General features: G+C 43.4%; 1 pseudogene; it reads right to left on the minus strand.

Moving 5' to 3' along the window:
• Positions 1-236: 236 nt before the first annotated feature.
• Positions 237-5,027, minus strand: LOC121520115 (annotated as a pseudogene).
• Between the last annotated feature and the right edge of the window lie 12,829 nt (positions 5,028-17,856).

The raw sequence follows: 17,856 nt of genomic DNA on the forward strand, positions 1-17,856 counted from the left end.
TGTTAAGTGCAAATTTGATTACATTTTCAAGCATTTTTACATTTGCAGGACCTTATTACATTATAAGGTGCTACACTTGATCATTTAAAAATGACTGCTGAGTAGTTAAACAGAGATGTAAACACCAATACAAGATGACTGTCAAGCTTTTAACAAATAAATCAGATTAATCAGGGAGTTTCACTCATCTGGTGTGTAGTCTGACTAAGGTTTGGATTTAGACAGCAGAGTCTGAGCTACAGAGAACACAGAGACACTGAGGAACCTGGTGGTGAGAACCAAACTCTAAACCCAGGATAGAGCGTGTCAGTGAATGTGGTGTTGAAGGTGTGGAGGTGGATCAGTCTGTTGGAGGAGACTCTGTAGAAGGACAGAGACCCAGCACGATGGTCCAAATACACCCCTACTCTACCAGAGGATGAAGACGAGGAGGAGGAGATTTTTGTTTCTCTGTTGTTGTGACGGACAGAGTAACCAACACCAGAGCAGTACAGACTCCAGGACTGATCATTATATCCAAACACACATTCATCACTGTCTCCTCTCCATCTGATTCCTCTGTAACTCACTGATACGTTAACATCTCCTCTCCACTCGACCTCCCAGTACCAGACCAGTCCGAAACAGCAGTACCAGACCAGTCCGAAACAGCAGCTGAGGCCAGTTATTAAATCTGTCTGGATGATCAGGATATGGCTGATCCTCCTCCACACGTGTCACCGTCCTGTTGTTGTCAGACAGTTTGAGTCTTCTGTTCACTGTGTTTGTGTCCACTTCCAGCTCACAGGCGTCTGATGGGGAGAAGGAGACACAACACAGCTGACAGTTATCATCTGATCATTCCTAAACAAGGTTACTGACAGAGTCAAACTAACATTTCATATTCAGCCCTGAATCCTGTTTATCAGGCCTGAAATTCTACTTCCTGTTTCTATTTGAATGTGAACAGACCACAGTGAGCTGCAGCTCCACAATCACAGACAGACACCAAACAGTTCAAAGTTCAGACATTTCTATGGCTTTGACTTTAGACTCATGCGTTTCATTTCGCCTCCTGTGTCCACTGTGTGGCGCTATATTCCATCCACCAATACTCAGCAGAATCCTTGTTGCCATCTGATGGGATGGTTTTAGTAATGAGTAAACATCTGAATCAAAATGATTAGAATCACTACTGTCAGTGCAAAAGCATGGCTACAGTCAGAACAGTTGTTTCAACACCAACTATAATTCTCTGAACCACATGGTCAGTTTCCTAAAATGATTTATTGAACTTCAGTTTGAAGGTCGATGTAGTCCTAGACTGTCACCCTAGCCCTCCATTCAAGCAGAACCAGGACCCCGTCCCAGTAGACAGAAGGGGGAACATAGGGGTGGGTCTAAGGACTGATGGGGACTGAGCCATAGTGTTTCCTCTCCTCAGAACTCTAAAACTGTTTCTGTTTGATGAATGTCAGTGATTGTGAACGTGGACGTTCATACTCTCAGACCCAAAGACTGAGATGGATTCAGACACAGCCTCAATCATTGTTGCTTCAGATCCTTACCTGATTCATGAGTCAAATTCATCATTGTGTTCTCACAAATCAAAAACTCAGACACTCACACTTCTTTAGACCAGGTTTCAGTCTGTGCCGTCCACCATGGTCCAGCCTGGAGGAAGAAACAGAGCCAGTTTAGACATCAGGGATGGGTCAGGATAGATTCAAACACTTTCATTTTTCATCTGACTTCATTTTCCTTTAGTTTTTCTGCTTGTTATGCAGGACTATCACCAGATGGTGGCAGTAGCACATCTGAGAGCTGTTTGATAATGTGCCCCATGTGGAGAAGCTATTTTCATCAGAGTGGATGGGGGGTTTTATTCTAACCTGCAGCTCTTTTCTGTCACCCTTCCCACTACCACCATCCAGTTTCCTACTGTATCCATCCACTATCCAATCAAAATAAAGGCATAATGCTCTTGTATAGCTGAAGTGCTTATTGCCAACTTTAGTAGCTAGTAACAGTCCGTCTCTCTGTGTCTTTATGTCTGTACCTCAGTGTCTCCAGTCTGCAGTGTGGATCCTTCTGTAGAGCAGACAGTAGTTTCTCTCCTCCTTCTCCTGGATGATTGTAACTCAGGTCTAGCTTTGTCAGACAGGAGGAGCTCAGAGCTGAGGCCAGAGAAGAACAGCCTTCCTCTGTGACCAAACAGCCAGACAGACTACAGACACAGAGACAAAAACAGACTCATGAAAAAGGCTGGAACTGAGGCATTACTTTACCAACATACAGGCCTGGCACATTGAGTCTTCAACACCCCATCCCAAACCTGTCTAGTTGGTAGACTTTGATGCAGTTGTCATTGTTGTTGCACTAACCTGAGAGAGTCCAGTCTGCAGTGTGGACTCTCCAGTCCAGAAGACAGCAGCGTCACTCCTGAATCCTGCAGGTCGTTGTTACTCAGGTCCAGATCTCTGAGACTGGAGGAGCTGAGGACTGAGGACAGAGCTCCACAGCTTCTCTCTGAGAGGTTACAGCCACTCAGTCTAGAACAGAAACAGAGGCAGAAATAAGTTTCTGTTTCTAAATACAGACTACTTTTATCAGTGCAGTTGTGAGTTCACCTACAGAGCTTTGTTGGAGGCTTTGACCACTGGCAGCAGCCTCAGAAGAGCCTCCTCTGAAGCAGAGTATTTCTTCAGGTCAAACACATCCAGATCTTTTTCTGATGACAGTAAGATGAAGACCAGAGCTGACCACTGAGCAGGAGACAGTTCATCTGTGGTGAGATGTCCTGATCTCAGGTACTCTTGGATCTGCTCCACTAGAGAACGATCATTCAGTTCATTCAGACAGTGGAACAGATTGATGCTCTTCTCTGCAGACAGATCCTCATTGATCTTTGTCTTGATGTACTGGACTGTTTCCTGACTGGTCTCTGACTCACTTCCTGTTTGTGTCAGCAAACCTCGTAGGAGATTCTGATTGGTGGTCAGTGACAGACCCAGGAGGAAGCGGAGGAACAAGTCCAGGTGTCCATTTGGGCTCAGTAAGGCCTGGTCCACAGCACTCTGGTAGAGCTGTGTCATTGTAGATCTGGATGCTGTTTGTTCTTCTTCCATCAGATTGACTCCAGAGTTGATGAAGGTCTGATGGACATGAAGAGCAGCCAGAAACTCCTGAACACTCAGATGGATGAAGCAGAACACCGTGTCCTGGTACAGTCCTCTCTCCTCTCTGAAGACCTGTGTGAACACTCCTGAGTACACCGAGGCTGCTCTCATATCCATGCCACACTCTGTCAGGTCTGGTTCATAGAAGATCAGGTTCCCTTTCTGCAGCTGCTCAAAAGCCAGTTTTCCCAGAGACTCCATCATCTTCCTGCTGTCTGGACTCCAATGTGGATCTGTCTCAGCTCCTCCATCATACTTGATGCTCTTCACCTTGGACTGAACCACCAGGAAGTAGATGAACATCTCAGTCAGGGACTTGAGCAGCTCTCCTCCCTCTCTGGTCTTCAGCAGATCCTCCAGAACTGTAGCAGAGATCCAGCAGAAGACCGGGATGTGGCACATGATGTGGAGGCTTCGGGATGTCTTGATGTGGGAGATGATCCTGCTGGCCTGCTCCTCATCTCTGAATCTCTTCCTGAAGTACTCCTCCTTCTGAGGGTCACTGAACCCTCTGACCTCTGTCACCATGTCAACACACCCAGGAGGGATCTGATTGGCTGCTGCAGGTCGTGTGGTTATCCAGAGGCGAGCAGATGGAAGCAGGTTCCCCCTGATGAGGTTTGTCAGCAGCACATCCACTGAGGTGGACTTTGTGACATCAGTTAGGATTTTAGTTTTGTTGAAGTCCAGAGGAAGTCGACACTCATCCAGACCGTCAAAGATGAACACCACCTGGAAGTCTTCAAACCTGCAGAGTCCTGCTTCTTTGGTTTCAGTAAAGAAGTGATGAAGGAGCTCCACCAAGCTGAACTTTTTCTCTTTCAGCACATTCAGCTCTCTGAAAGTGAATGGAAATGTGAACTGGATGTCCTGGTTGGCTTTGCCTTCAGCCCAGTCCAGACTGAACTTCTGGGTTAAGACTGTTTTCCCAATGCCAGCCACACCCTTCGTCATCACTGTTCTGATTGGTTCATCTCTTCCAGGTGATGATTTAAAGATGTCTTCCTGTCTGATGGTTGTTTCTGCTCTGTGTGGTTTCCTGGATGTTGTTTCAAACTGTATGACCTCGTGTTCCTCGTTGACCTCTCCAGTCCCTCCCTCGGTGATGTAGAGCTCTGTGTAGATCTGATTCAGAAGGGTTGGGTTTCCTGCTTTAGCGATCCCCTCAAACACACACTGGAACTTCTCCTTCAGCTTAGACTTGAGTTTATGTTGGCACACTGAAGCAGGAGTTCCTGAAAGAACAAGCAACAAATGATGTGAATGAGCTGATCCTGCAAAAAGCTGTAATCTAAAAGAGAGGCTGTGCAGTTCTTCTTCCTCCATCAGTTTCATCCAAAAATCTCATCAGATGTTCAGTGGGTATGTGCAGAATATTAAAGCAGAGTGTGGAAATGTAAACCTCCTCTTCATCTCTCCATCATCTTAAATCTACGTTTCCTTTTTACTTTGAAAAACTTACTGTTCCTCAGACAGTCAGCCAGCTCGTACTGCTTCATTCTCCTCAGGAAGTTCTCTGTGATCTTCACAAAAGCCTCTCTGCTGCTCCTCTGCTCTTCATCTTCACCAACCAACACCTCCTCATCCTCACTGTGACGTTCTGGGTTCTCCTGACTCAGAGCCTTCTGAAATCTCTTCAGTTCCTTCTTCACAAAGGTGATAATGTTCTCCTCCAGCAGCTGGAACACAAAGACAATCTGAATGTTTAGAGGACAGCCTGTGTTTGATCAGACAGACTGAAAAACACTTTACCATGATATCTAGATAGATGTGCTCCACTGGAAATGATGATGTACACACCATAAATATGGAGTCCAGCTCTGTTTGATGCTGCTTGGACTGATCGTTGAAGAACTCTGATGTTTCCAGCTGACCTCTGGAGAAAAAATATCAGCTTTAAGGACATTTAACCACACAGCTTTAAAGGTCAACAACATGGCACGGCTTAAATGTAGGGGCTTTAAAGCATTATTTCACATTTACTATAGGATGGACCTATGCATGTTGGAAGAGATCAATTTATCAATAACTAACCCCCTAACACCTCTGTGTAGTGAGAATCTATCCAGAACAACTAAAGATGAAACCACAATCTAAGGCTGTTGATATCACACCCTCTAAGGAGGAAAGATAATGATACAAGGGGGGAGAGATCCTTTCTCCTTCCTAAACCTACACCTTCAGAGAAAGGGGGGGGGGGGGGGGGGAATTCTCTTTCCCAAATGGCTGACAACTTATCAAGGAACCACATTCGAAAAACAAGAGTTTCTCAGGCAGTAGGACTCTTAAACTGCCATTTTGATGAAAGACAGCTCCCAACAGAGATAAACACCTTAAAATCTGAATCTTTCGATTGGTCAACCAAATGGTGAACCTCCTCAGACTAAATCCTGTCTTCCTGAAAGCTGTAAGAAACTTTGCACTATGCCTCATAAATCTAAGGACTCTGTCTTCCTACAGAGCTGTGGCAGAAAGCAGGCGCATATCGTAAATTCCCGGTGTTATCTCAACCACATGAAACTGCAAGGATTGGAAGTATCAAAAAACTGTCTTAAATGTTATGTTTCTAACAGGACATGTTCATATTTGGTTGAGTCTGTTTACAAGGAACAGAATGACGTGCCATACTAATCTCTGGCATCTTCCCTTACTGAGTTATGGTTTTATGATCTAATTTAGTGGTATTTCTCCAAGTTGACGAACAGAGACTGAAAATCGTCCCTGGATCAACATTGCCACCTTGTGGTCAAGTTCCGTCACACCCAAATGCATAAACATTCTCTAATGTATAATTGTGCGTATAAACAATTAACCGTGTTTCTAATGTTTGAGTGATAGTTTATTGATAGTATTCTAGAGTTTTTATAACCATGTTGTGTTATCTCTACATTATCCGATTAACTTGATGATCTGGTGGAGTGGATTTAATCAAACACTGGGAGGGCTTCAAAACTGAAACCCCTCCCTCTTGTATAAGAGTAACTTCAGAACTCACAAGAGTTCAGAGAGTGTAGAGTTCGACGTGCAGTTCAGAGAAAGTGCTGCAGAGTGAGTTGGGTTCAGATCAGAAAGCAGTCAGGTCTGGACAGTCCAAGAAGATGCTCACTGAGGAGAGCTCTGTTGAGTCTCCTTGGGCCTCCTAGGCCCATTCTTGATCCAAGCGTTGTGCCAAGTCTGATAAACAATCAGACTTAGAATTTTTATTGTCCAGTACAAGATTTTTCCTAACCTTTTTATAGCTTCGTGCCAGATTTTTGTAACGCAGAGTTTTTGTTTTTCCTTTTATCACACAACCGACTTCACTGTGAGCCAGCAGTCACGTGGTGTCGATGCGTTTGAGTTTATCTGATTTTTTTAATTGGACGATCAAAAGCTGTTTTTGGAACGAGAGACAATCCTTCCCAGAGTCCGTGGACAAGAGTCTGTACAGCCGTCCCTACAGTCTGAGTGACCCATCGGCGCCGCAGCGGCCCAGCTTGAACCCATCCGGGTCGGACCAGAGTTGGCACGCGGTAGCTTCGGACGTTCAGAACTTGCCAGGCGCCTTCCTCCGGGCCCCTCCAGATGGGTCCTCTCCTCCTCGCCTTCGTCAAACGGCTGGTATGATCCAATTCATCTCTCTGGTGCTGATGTCTCCAAAGTTCCAATAAATTAGTTCAGATCTATTATTCTTCCAAATTCACGCTCCAAATTCTTAACGTCAGTTAAAATTTTTCCGTTAGGATCATTAAAATAATCCACTCTCACCAACTAAGTTAGCATCCTTTCTCTTTACCATATTTAGTCATGTTCTGTTTATTCATTTACATTATCTATTCATATAACCTGTGATTTATGTCTGTTATTTTGTGATTTTATAATAAATCTTCAAAAGACAGTCGTAGTTCGGGAATTCATTCTATTAAGCAGAGAAATAGAGTCAATGTTATGAGAATTTACTACTTTAGAAATGAGATTGATTTACAGTTGATGTTCTTGTTAATTAATTAAAGGTTTTGATTAATTAATAATTGCAATATTTTATTGGTTATTAAATAACCAATCCGCGTAAGCGGTGGTGCCCTATTCTTTACGAGGTTTACTTGATAGTATTAATTTATTATCAACACATTTTCACTACATCTGACTTAAACCCCATTGGCTCAATGGAGGTCTCCAAAGTCTTGGCAGTCTGCTGTGGTGGCCCCTCTACTCAAAGATGGAGACCCTCCTCTAGTTGTCAACCTCAGGCTACTTTACAGAACTACAACTACCCCCTGGAAGAACTTGGGGAGCATCCCTAAATCCCCCAGAACTTGTCAAAAATCTTTTGTCTACAGTGTAAATAATTAGTTTAGTTCATTAGTTTTTTAGCAAGGCGTTGAGATTAGGTCTCTGCTTTTTGCGGATGATGTGGTTCTGTTGGCTTCATCAGGCCGGGACCTTCAGCTACTCACTGGAATGCTTCGCAACAGAATGTGAAGCAGCTGGAATGAGAATTAGCATCTCCAAATCTGAGGCCATGGTCCTTAGTCGGAAAAGGGTGGAATGCCTTCTCCAGGTTTTGAATGAGATCCTGCCCCAAGTGGAGGAGTTCAAGTATCTTGGGGGTTCTTGTTCACGAGTGAGGGAAGAATGGAGCAGGAGATGGACAGACGGATCGGTGCAGTGTCTGCTGTGATGCGGTCTCTGCATTGGTCTGTCGTGGTGAAGAAAGAGCTGAGTCGAAAGGCGAAGCTCTCAATTTACCAGTTGATCTACATTCCTACCCTCACAAGTGTGCCGATACATCGATTGTTAGATTCATCGCGATGCGACACGTGACGATTTAATAGCGATTCGTAAATGTTCAAAAATGATTATTTTTCATAATAACTAAATGACAGGAACACAACGGCTTCTCGCCGAACGAAAGTAAAAGTGGCGCATGCCGCCCGGACACTTAAAAGAACAGACCAGATGAAGATGGCGGCAGCTGCTACAGTTACTGAGCATGAGATTCACTCATCAGGATTAAAAGCTAGCGTTTGTAAGCATTTCGGTTTTTATGAATATAAAAATGGAAAGGGCATTGACAAAACCTACTCCATATGTAAGGCGTGTAAAACCAAAATTAAGTACAGTGCTAACACTACAAACATGCGACAGCACCTCACGCGCTTCCACCCTGGGTTAGAAAAGGAGGAGAATCTGCCACTTGTTGCTGCTAACCAGCGAACAATAGAAGAAGGATTATCAAAACTTCCCTGCAGCTCTGAAAGGGCGAAACGAATCTCATCATCCATCACAACCTTTATCGCTAAGGATTTACGTCCATATGCTGTCGTTAACTACCAGGGTTTTCATGCTATGATGCGGATGCTGGAGCCCAGATACAAACTCCCAAAGCGAAAGTATTTTGCCCAGAAAGCAGTTCCCGAGCTCTACAACATGACCAAAACCAAAGTACTGGAATCACTACAGAAGGCATGTAGGATAGCTCTGACGTGATGCGTGGACTTCAGTTGCTACAGAATCACAGTCACAGCGCACTTAATGAGTGAGTCACGCAACGACTGGGAGCTGGTGAGTTATGTCCTCCAAACAAGAGTCATGACTGAGAGCCAGACTGGTGCGAATGTAGGTGAGCTCTTGCAAAAAGTAGCAGAAAAATGGCAGATAACGGACAAAGATTTGGTTTTAGTCACTGATAACGCCTCCAATATGGTTGTTGCTGCTCAGCTGGGAAACTTCCTCCATGTTAAATGTAATGCACACACTCTCAACCTTGCCTCTCAGAAAGCACTCAAGTTGCCTGCTGTGACAAGGCTTCTGGGCAGGGTCAGATGGATCACCTCATTTTTTCACCGCAGTACCACTGCCAACCATCTTCTGGAAGAGAATCAGAACCTGCTTAGCCTCAAAAATCACAAGCTTAAGACAGATGTGTGCACTAGGTGGAATAGTGCATACGAGATGGTTCAAAGGTTACTGGAGCAACAGCCTGCTATCTGCGCCACCTTGCTCTCTCCTCAGTTGAGAAAAAAAGACTCAGACATTGCCACTCTCACTGAAGCTGACATCTCAGAAGATCTCATCACTGCCCTCAAGCCCATGAAGGATGCCACTACTCTCTTCTCTCAGGAGAAAACCCCCGCTGTGTGTTTGATTGCTCCTGTACATCCCAAGCTCATCCAGAACACAAGGCCCGGTGCTGAAGATTCACCACTGGTCCGGGAGATAAAACAGGCCATCAGTGAGGATCTCAGCAAGCGGTACAGCACTGAGCAGGAGAGAAACACTCTTTACACAGCCTCTGCCCTTGACCCGCATTTTAAGGCCTTACCTTTCCTTTCTGAGGAGGAGAGAGAGGAGATGTATGGAAGAGTGATTGCTGAGGCTGCATTATTAGAGGTAATACTGCTATTTAATTTTCTTGAAAAAAAATTTAATGTGTAAAACGTCCCTCTGGGCTGACCAAGTGAAAAAATAACTAATACAGGTATTCCATAATACAAGATTTATGGTAATGAATAGAAAAAGTGAATTTGTGTTTTAAGATAGTGGAACTGTGATTTCAGTAAAACTTTTGTGGGTTTACTTGTTTTTTTTCATTGTGTATACATCCAGCAAGAGGTGGAGGTAAAAGGGGAGACCTACCCAGACCACAACACAGCCAGCTCAGCAACCAGTGAGGAGGAGCCACACCAAAGCCCTGCTGCCAAAAGAAGAGTTTCATCATCTTTTCTGCTAGAGAATCTGCTGGGGCTGGCCTTCTCTGATCAGAGTACGAATCTAACTTTTTAAAATGTTAAGATTTACCCAGTAGCAAATAAGTTTTTGTGTTTGAAATCTAAAATCCATTATCATATTGTACCAGCTGGTGGCTGATGCTAATTTCCATCACTCTCTCTCTCTATGCTGCTACAGCTAAGCAGCAGCCCAAGTCAGCGCATGCAAGAGCTGAGGAGGAAGTGACCAAGTACTGCTATGCTGAAACACCCACTCTCTCAGAGGACTCTCTCTGCTGGTGGAAGAAGAATCAAGTGCTGTATCCTATGATTTCTAAGTTGGCCAAGAGGTACCTGTGCATTCCTGGCACCAGTGTCTCTGTGGAGAGAGTGTTCTCTACCGCAGGAGACATAGTAACTGCACGGCGGAGCACACTTAATTCAGAGCATGTTGACCAGCTCCTATTCTTGCACAAGAACTTGAAAGTTTACAATCCTGAGACTGATGACAGCAATGGTGTTAGTGAAGACAGCGATGATGATGAGTAGCTGCACATTTGCCTCTATGTTGCACTAACATGTCCTGGCATGATTTAATTCATTGTTTTCTTTATCCATCCACCATTTACTTAAAAACCCAAATTCCATAAGTGTTCTGAGAGCTGATGTCGTAGAATATTGTTTTTAAGCTGCTTTGATTGTGGATAGCAACATTTTTAGTTTATTGTAGGATTTATGCTGCTCACTGAGGATTTTGTTTGGAAGTCTTTATTTTACTGAATAAGCTAGCTTTTGTGTGGGTTCAGATTAAATTAGCTGAATAAGCTAATTGTTTTTTTGTAATAGACCTGCTAGTACAGAAATCTGTGAAAACCACTAAGGATTTTGGTTAAAAGAAGTCTTATTTAGTTCTAAAGGCACTTTTTTGTTTTCTGGAAAATGTGGAATTCATTCCACCAAAGTTAATTTTTTGTACTATTAATAGAGAATTCTATTTTTTGAAAAGTATTGCTTTTGACACAGTAAATGTTTTGCACTTAAGGAAGGTTACTGGTAATCTTTATTTGTTTTGAATAAGAGCAGCTTTTTGTTGTATAGGCCGCTGCTACAGGCACACCATTTTCCTGTTGGTGCCATGGTTCCTGTTAGATCATTTGGTGATTTGACATAAATAAAAGATAATGGAGATAAATTTGTTTGGTTTCTTTAATTAATGAATACCGACAAATATACCTTGTTGCAAAGTATGAAGTGGCCATAAAGTGAGGAAAAAAAAAAAAAAGAAAACCTGAATGGGGAAAAAAGATGCATCAAAAATAATGATAATCATTAATATCGTGATAATTGTTGAATAATCGAATCGTAGCACCCTAAATCGTAATCGAATTGAATCGTGAGGTTTCTTAGATGGCACACCCCTATCACCTATGGTCATGAGCTGTGGGTTGTGACCGAAAGGACAAGATCACAGATACAGATGGCCGAAATGAGCTTCCTCCCCCACCCTCCCTTAGAGATAGGGTGATAAGCTCGGCCATTCGGGAAAGACTGGGAGTAGAGCCGCTGCTCCTCTGAGAGGGGCCAGACGAGGTGGCTCGGGCACCTGGTCCAGATGCCTCCTGGACGCCTCCCTGGTGAGGTGTTCTGGGCAAGTCTCACTGGGAGGAGGCCCCGGGAAGACCCAGGACACGCTGGAGAGACTATGACACTCGGCTGGCCTGGGAACACCTTGGGATCCCCTGGGAAGAGCTGGATGAAGTGGCCTTGGAGAGGGAAATCTGGGCTTCTCTGCTTAGGCTGCTGCCCCCGTGACCCGGCCTTGGATAAGTGGAGGAAGATGGATGGCTGTTACGTTGTTATAACAGTAATTCTTAACAGGGCACATCTATTAATTCAATATCATGGTCTAAATGTAAGCATTACACTACTGTAGAAGCTGAGCCAACCCTTTAGCCCCCTGAGGCTTGTCTCTTGGGCTTAAATAACTGACCTACTGATAAACTTTACCGTGTCTGATCAAAGAGTCTGAGACTAAATGTACGTTTTAACACTGCTCATTCATTGCTGCTCCACTACATTATGTCATTAAACTGTAATTGTCATTCAAACATTTCAACAACTCTGGGTCACAAACTGGTTACCTTCAGGTGGAACACCTGTCCAGACAAAGATCTGTTCCTGTTTATAGAAACTAGCCCTCATTGGCTCATAACACTGTCTTGTATAAGACCAAGTTAAAATCATTCATTTTTCAAGGAACAAAAGAATTATTTGGGATCCACTGGTTTTCGTAAGACCCTCTAAGTTCACTGCCTGTGGGCCCCTGGGACTCACCACACTGATAACATGTCAACATAACTGTCAGTTTATTTCATCATTTCTTACCTTCCACCTGCTGACAAGGTTATTATAGTTATCTAAAACTAACTAAATAACTACAACTAAAATTCAGAAATCATTTTAGTTAACTGAAAAAAAAACACAAAAAAAAAACAAGCTTTACGGAAGGAAGAAACTAACTAAAGTTATATAGTGTGCTTAAAATGAAGACAAACTATCCATAGTTTTAGTCTTTGACCCAACCATACTGACTGGCACCTACACACAAGTCAGGGGAGTGTAAAATTGCCTGATCTGATTGGTCAAGACTTCACACAGTGTAGAATTATGTCTGGATTTATATTCAAACATCATCATTGAATAAATAAATAAGTGAAGAGTAGCCTGTTTGATTATGTTTTTAAAAATGTATGACACTCACTCAGCCCCAACATCTATCCGTAAAAACTAAAACTAACCCCTTTGTTCCTCATCCTCAGGTTACTACCTCTCCACCTGATCTCACCAGTGTTCCTCCGAGTATCATGATTTAGCTCCAGTCTTCAGCAAAGACTTAGCTGTTTCGCTTCATCCCCATTGCCCTTACGATTGCTCCATGGATTTGCTCCCAGGTGCTCCTCTCCCTAGTAGTTGCCTTTATAACCTGTCAGGTCCAGAAAAGGTTGCCATGGAGATGTACATTCAGGACTCACTAGCCACAGGTCTCATTCGTCCCTCATCTTTGCCACTAGGGGCAGGCTTCTTTTTGGTTAATAAAAAATCTCCTCTCCGTCCATGCATTGATTGATACAGCCAGATCCAGCCAAGATTAGAGCTTTTACCGAATGGCCCATCCCTACTTCCCTCAAAGAGCTTCAGAGGTTTCTTGGTTTTGCTAACTTTTACCGTAGATTCATCAAGGACTATAGTAAAGTGGCAGCTCCCTTTACCCGACTCACCTCTCCCAGCTCCTCCTATTGGTGGTCACCTGAGGCTGCCACAGCCTTCTTCCGCCTTAAGACTCTCTTCACCACAGCACCTGTTCTCAAACACTCTGATTCCTCCCTCCAGTTCATAGTGGAGGTCGGCGCTTCAGAGACAGGAGCTGGAGCCGTGCTTTCCCAAAGAGACCCTATCACTCAGAGACTTCATCCCTGTGCATTCTTTTCCCGCCGTTTGACTCCTACGGAGAGAAATTATGACGTGGGCAATTGAGAGTTGCTGGCTGTTGTGTGGGCGCTACAAGAGTGGAGGCACTGGTTAGAAGGCATGCAACACCCTTTTCTTATTTGGACGGACCATAAGAACTTCTCTTATCTGTGCACGGCAGACTCAACCCCCGCCAGGCTCACTGGGCCCTCTTCCTGAACCATTTCAACTTTACCCTCTTCTACAGACCAGGCTCCAGAAACACTAAGCCTGGCACTCTCTCCTGGCTGGACTTCCCTTCCCATGAATCAACTGAACCCGACTTTATCCTGCCTCCCTCATGCGTCATCGGTGCAGCAACCTGGGAAATTGAAAAGACAGAGACGCTCTGAGGAACTAACCTGACCCGCTTACCGGACCCCCCAATTGTATCTTCATTCTGGATTATGCTCGCACCACCGTCTCCCAGTGGGCCCACTTGTCTAAGCTCACCTGCCATCGGGTTTCCAGAGAACCCTCTGGTTCCTACAACAGAGCTTCTGCTGGCTGGGCATGACTAGAGACACTCGGGAATTCGTGGCTGCCTGTTCTGTCTGTGCCGAGGAAAATCATCTCACCAACCTTCAGCTGGCTTGTTGCGTCCCTTACCAACTCCTTCTCGCCCTCGGTCACACATCACTCTGGACTTAGTTAAAGGACTACCTCCCTAAGAAGGTAACACAATAATCCTTACCATTGTAGATCGGTTCTCTAAGAGTGTCCATTATGTTCCCCTCCCCAAGCTCCCCACTGCTCTCGAGACTGCTCAGTTATTAACCCAACATGTCTTAAGGATTCATGGTATCCCCAGCGATGTTGTGTCGGACCACGGACCACAGTTTGTTTCCCAGGTTTGGAGGTAATTCTGTAGAAAGCTGGGTACAACAGTTGTCTGTCTTCTGGTTACCACCCCCAAACTAATGGCCAGACAGAACGGGCCAATCAGAGTTTGGAGGTGGCTCTGTGTTGTGTCGCCGCTCATCACCCCGTCACCTGGAGCTCACACCTTGCCTGGGTAGAATATGCCCACAACTCCCTCATCTGCTCAGCCACGGGTATGTCCCCTTTCATGTGCTGCCTTGGATACCAACCTCCTCTATTTCCTGAGCAGGAACAATCTGTGGCTGTGCCATCCGTCCAAGAACACCTTCAGAGGATGAGGGAGGTGTGGAGGTTGGTTTGGGCAGCTCTCACGTGCACTGCTGAACGCAATAAAAGACTGGCAGATGCTCATCGCTCCCCCGCCCCCAAGTATCGTGTGGGCCAGATGGTCTGGCTCTCATCACGTGACTTACCCTTGGAGACCGAATCATGTAAGCTCACCCCTCGTTTTGTTGGACCATTTGAGATAACTAAAATCATCAATCCTTCCGCAGTGCAGCTCCCAGAGTTGATGAAGATTCACCTGACCTTCTACGTGTCCCTTCTCAAGCCGGTGGCTTCTAGTGACCTGAGCCCTCCAGCCGTTGCCCCTCCAACCCCCCAGATCATTACGGTTTCCAAGATCCTGGATGTGCGGCGGCAGGGATGGAGATTCCAGTTCCTGGTTGACTGGGAGGGGTATGGCCTGGAGGAGAGGTCATGGATTTCCAGAAAATTAATTCTCGATGACAGTCTTCTAGCAGACTTCTATGCGGAGCATCCGGACAGGCCCAGCAGGACACCAGGATGCCAACAATATGTTGCCCCTCATCCAAGCTCAAAATAATAAACATCAAATGTCCATTTCATTGAGGTTACTCAGGTTCACATGGTTCAAAAACTCCATGTTTTCATCCATGGACCTGAATGCAGTTTCCTGTCTTTATACTCACTATGAGCTAGAGCTCCATCTACTGTTCAAAGTCAGAATTACACTCCAATTATTTCAGCACACTGTGGCTCCAACACTTCTCAGCAACGATGTTAGTCCTCATAAACTGATGAACTCAACTGTAACCACTATTCATTCAAAACTGTAAAATCAAACCCTCCTGGATTATTTCTATGATGATGGAGAGATGATGAAGAATGAGAGACAACAGTGACATGGTTAACATATCTATAGTTTTATTCTATAATTTCTAACCTTTTATCTGCAGGTTGTTTGAAGTTAATAGGGTGATCTGTAGTGTTTTACTTTGTATATTGTCATTTTATTTTGCGGACTTCCTGTTTTTGGCTTCCGTAAACCTTGGTGCTGGCTGCTAACTTCACTATGCTTTTTCTGAGGCCTTTCCCCTCCCTCGTGGTGTTGAGGAGAGGATCCACACCTGCAGCGAATTGATTATCATCGCTCCCTACTTAAGGCATGCTGCAGCTCTCCTTGACGCCTGAGTTTTGACTACTCTCAGTCGTGGTAACCTCAGCTCCAGGCTCACACTCACTCATGAGAACCTTTTCGTATATTTCTAGTGATTACCTGTGGATTGTTTCTAATGTGTCTCCTCTTTCTTTACAGTGCCTCACTCATCGCCTCACAGCAGCCAAGCTTCAGCACTCTCATTCCTCATTTTCCCTCACTCTCCCTGGACCCGTAGATTCCCCTTTACCCCAGCACAATCTCCTGTACAATAAATGTGTTAAAACTGCTCCTCTGTCTCCTCACCCTGGGTTCAACCTTAAATTTACACAACGCGATCTTCAGACTGATCCCTTTCCATGGACAAACAGCTGGGTTCAGGAGAGTCTGGTCTCTGCCTCTTCAACCTGATTCCAAAGGACACAATGTTTAATTATAGGTATGCTTTTATAGAGATGATGTATTTGTTTGAAGATGATTTGTCTATCTAGATGTATGTTTGTATAGGTATGCTCACTGCTGTGCGGCCCCAAATGGTAATCATCAAGTTTAAAACAAAAAAGTCTTGAAATATTTCACTTTGTATGAAATAATCCAGAAATTATTAAAGTTTAACCTCTTGAATTAATTCAACAGAAATAATGAACTTTTTCATGATATTCTAATTTTCTAACAGTGACCTGTATATAGATGATGTTCACTATGAGCTCAGGCTCCATCTACTGTTCAACATCAGAATTACAAACTGATGAACTGAAATGCAACCACTGTTCATCTAAAAAGATAAAATCCAACTATCCTGATTTATTTCTATGATGATGGAAAGATGATGAAGAATGAGGGACAACAGTGACATGGTCATCACATCTATACTTTTATTCTATAATTTCTTACCTTCCTGCAGACTGTCTGAAGTTAATTTTGGCATCTTTAGACTGATCACTCTTCATGGACAAACATCTCGGTTCAGCAGAATCTGATCTCTGCTTTATCATGGTTCTGAAAAACAGCAAATGTTTAATTACAGTTTTGTTTATATAGAGAAACTATATATCTAGATGATTTGTTTAAAATAGAGAGGATATAAATTATTATGGAGATCATATATATATTGTAAGGGTGTGATGTGACTTATTTCACGAGATGAGATTTTATACTTTTTTATACTTTTTAAAAAAAAAATACATGAGTGGAAAATATGTCCTTTATACAGCTGAAGATCATAATTGCAAAGTAATATATGTCTATTCAGAAATGTTAAAATAACTTCTCTGGTTCTGAATAAGCTATCAATGTTTACACAGTTTGTCCAACTCTGAGTTCAACTGTACATTTGAAAGGTCTTCAAATCAAACCTTTTATTTTAACAGTCTACCACATCTTTAATGTACTACACTGTCACTCATTGCTACAATAACAATAATAATAAAAGCATCTTGATTATTTTAAAGTATTTTAAAAAATTTTTACAACAGACTGAAATATAAAGAGCTGTATCAGTAAAACTAAACTATTTTTCATCCCCTTTAAGGACATTTATATTTAAGACACTCTCAAGAAATCTTTCTGTCAATAAAATATTTGCTTTTTTACAGTAAGTTACAGAAACAGATTATTTTATTTTTGGTGGTCTTTCCTCTGATAACAGCATCAACAGTGTTCGACACGACACACAGATGAGAGTGTGTGTTAATATGTGTGCTTTGGTGAGCAAGTGTGTGTCTCTGCTCTGCCTGTAAGACAACAAACAGGTCACACTTAACTAAAGCTAAAACTTTGGTCATAGGGTTAACAGTGAACTCTCTAGCCTTGTTTCCATCAGGGGGTCGATTAATTATGTTAACCGCTGTCAGTACAGATCCTCAGCTGATGGAATACATGATTTCATTTAAAAATAGTGTGAAATATTACAAGACAACACATTGTATTTTCACCTTGTCCTATCTCTGCGCAGAGTGAGGGTGAAGACACACAGATGGGTGATATTTATGACAATTGTGACTTTATATGTTATTTTGAATAAACTTTGGGTCAATGACCATTTAAGCCAAACTAATGCTCTCTTTGTCCTTCTGCCAATAAGAGAACCCTATACTGACAATAGTATGCAGCCCGAAGTTTTACAAACATGTTCAACAACCACAGAGCAATCTTTTCAGAAGTTACCAAGCGTAAGATGTAGATTAATAACTAGTTACAGGGAATAAACTGTTCTAAGGTT

The sequence above is a fragment of the Cheilinus undulatus genome, linkage group 13 (genome assembly GCF_018320785.1).
Source record: "Cheilinus undulatus linkage group 13, ASM1832078v1, whole genome shotgun sequence".
Lineage (NCBI taxonomy): Eukaryota > Metazoa > Chordata > Actinopteri > Labriformes > Labridae > Cheilinus > Cheilinus undulatus.